Below are 3,269 nucleotides of genomic sequence, written 5' to 3'. Positions count from 1 at the left end.
TTGGTTTATTTAGATGTTGTATGACTGAGAAGACCTTCAGGCCTTGCTGGCAGAGCTGTCTCATTGGTCTCGTTCTCTCTCCTTATACAGTATATCCCTATTATCCCCACAGCTCTTTCCTTCTCTCACACACGAATCAACTCCCATTTGATTCCTTTGCCTCTTACATATATCTCTTAAGGTTGTTATAGCCGGGGTTGGTAATGGGGACAAGCTCCCACTATCTATTAAATGCTCCCAATGGCATACACATCAAATAGCCTCTGACAACCAAGTTCATCTCCTGGCTTTCACGTGTGGCTTAGCTACTAAGCCCGGCAGAACCGTTTCTACTGACAGGAGAAGGGGCAAAGGCGAAAAACTGGCACCTTAAAACCGGTCGCTTTGGGCAGATTAGGAAAGTCAGCCGCAGCTGCCAGCCCACCTAGGAGAAGGAAAACTTTGACCTCAAACCTCCATTGCCTTGTGGCTATACCTACTCACAGGGAAGGCTTCGGGAGTAAGTCCTGAGGGAACCATCCAGAGCTGGGGTCCGTAAGGCAACCCTACATTGAGGTCAATGCTGACTGGCAACTCCTGCGAAGGCACTGGTACCAAACTGTATCGATCTCCAAACTGGATCGTTTCTTTTGGGTTCATCAGATGCATGGAGAAGGGGAGCTTGCTACATGGGAAATAGCTTGCTCTCCATATTGTACTGCCCTGGCTTGCATATCTAGACAGCTAGGACACATCCATAGTCAACTCTGACTGACAGGTGCCTCATATTAAAAGTGAAATTTACAACAACTAATTAACCTACTACATGTCTTTGAGATGTAGGAGAGAACTGGAAAATCCAAGAAAAACCCAAGCCAACACAAGAGAATGTTTAAATTCCATACAGACAAAACCCAGAGATCAGGATCAAATCGAGGTCCTGGAGCTGTAAAGTTGCTGCCCCAACTGCTGTGCCAACTTCCAGATGTGTAGTACGGAGAATTACCTTGAAGCTGTAATCTTGAGGCACGTTGGTCTTTGTTTGAAACACCAGCCTCCTGCAGAGAGGTGACCTCTCTTCTATCCTGTGAATTGGAACCTCTAAGCTCAGGGCAAAAGCGCTTGCAGTGTACAACACGGATCACACTGAGCGTGCTGATTGTGGGCATGGTTCCACACTCACACCACCCACTGAGTGAAGAAGTTTCTCCTTACGTATTTCATCTTTCACTCTAAACGGGTGACCCCGAGTTTTTGTCCCACCCAATCTGAGAGGAAACAGCCTGTAAGCCTTAATCCTAACTATACCATTCATAATTTTGTTTTCCTGTATCAAATCTCTCCTCATTCTCCTACACTCCAAGTAATAAAGTCTTAATCTATTCAATTTTTCCCTATAACTCAGGACCTCAAGTCCTGTCAACATCTTTGTCAATTTTCTCTGCACCCTTCCAAGCTTGTTGATATCTTTCCTGTAGGTAGGTGATCAGAACTGTGCACAATATTCCAAACTCAGCTTTACCAATGTCTCATACAGCTTCAACATAATATCCCAACTCCTGCACTCAAAGCACTGATTTATGAAGGACAATTTGCCAAAAGTTTTCTTATGATCCTATCTACCTGTGATGTCACTTTCAAAGAACTGTGGATTGGTGTTCTCAGAACCCTTTGCTCTGCTGCACACTTCACTGGCCTATCATTCACTGTGTAAGTCCTACCTGGTTTGTCCTCCCAAAGTACAACACCTCATCCGTGTCTGCATTAAATTCCATCTGTCATTTTTCAGTCCATTTTTTCAGACGGTCCACGTCATGCTGTAAGCCTTGATAGCAATCCTTGCTCACCACTCAGAGACACATTTGCTGATTCAGTTCACCGATATTATCGTCTACATCATCAGTATAGATGATGAACAGCAAGGGACACAGCACCGATCCTTGTGGCACCCCACTGATCTCCAGGGCTCCAATCAGAGAGGCAACCATTTACTACCATTCTCTGGATTCTCTCACTAAGCCAGTGCAGAGGCCAATTGACTATTTCATCCTAATTCAAAGTAATTTAACATTCTGGACCAACCCACCATGTGCTACATTGTCAAAGGTCTCGATAAATTCCTGGTGGGCAACATCTACTGCTTTTCCATCACTACCTCCTCTAAAAATTCAGTAAGTACCACACAAGCTCATCACAAACAAGAGAAAATCTGCAGACACTGGAAATCCGAGCAACACACACAAAACACTGGAGGAACTCAGCAGACCAGGCAGCATCTATGGAAAAGAGTGCAGTCGATGTTTCGGGCAAGACCCATCAGCAGGACTGGAGAAAAAAGATGAGGAGTACAGGTAAAAGGTGGGGGAGGGGAGGGAGAAACACAAGGTGATGGGTGAAACCCGGAGGGGGAGGGGTGAAGTAAAGAGCTGGGAAGTTGATTGGTGAGAGTGATAAAGGGCTGGAGAAGGGGGAATCTGATAGGAGAAAACAGAAGACCATGGACGAAAGAAAAAGGGGCAAGGAGCACCAGAGGGAGACGATGGCCAGGCAAGGAGATAAGCTGAGATAGGGAAAAGGGGATGGAGAATGGTAAAGGAGAAGGGGTGGGGGACCATTACTGGAAGTTCAAGAAATCGATGTTCATGCCATCAGGTTGGAAGCTACCCAAACGGAATATAAGGAGTTGTTCCTCCAACCTAAGTGTGGCCTCATCAAAAACACAAAATAATCTGCAGATGCTGGGTTCAAAGCAACACTCACAACACGCTGGAGGAACTCAGCAGGTCAGGCAGCATCAGTGGAAACGATGAGTCGACGTTTCGGGCCGGAACCCTTCGTCAGGACCGAAGAAAGAAGGAGGGGGAAGGATTTGTAGAATGCTTGTAGGTTCAGTTGAAAAACCAATAATTTGAAAGACAAAGGGGTGGGGGAGGGGAAGCAGGAACGTCATAGGCAGGAAAACAATGGCTAGTAGAAGAAGGAGGCGGAACCATGAGGGAGATGATAGGCAGCTGGAGAAGGGGGCAGAGTGAAATAGGGATAGAGGAAGGGAGGGGGAGGGAATTACCGTAAGTTGGAGAATTCTATATTCATACCAAGGGGCTGGACACTACCTAGACGATATATGAGGTGTTGCTCCTCCAACCTGAGTTTAGCCTCATCATGGCAGTACAGGAGGCCATGTAAGAACATATTTGAATGGGAATGGGAAGCAGAGTTGAAGTGGGTGGCTACCGGGAGATCCTGTCTCTTGTGGCGGACAGAGTGGAGGTGCTCGATGAAACGGTCCC

Source organism: Mobula birostris, chromosome 4 (assembly GCF_030028105.1).
Source record: "Mobula birostris isolate sMobBir1 chromosome 4, sMobBir1.hap1, whole genome shotgun sequence".
Lineage (NCBI taxonomy): Eukaryota > Metazoa > Chordata > Chondrichthyes > Myliobatiformes > Myliobatidae > Mobula > Mobula birostris.
This window is presented reverse-complemented; position numbering follows the sequence as displayed.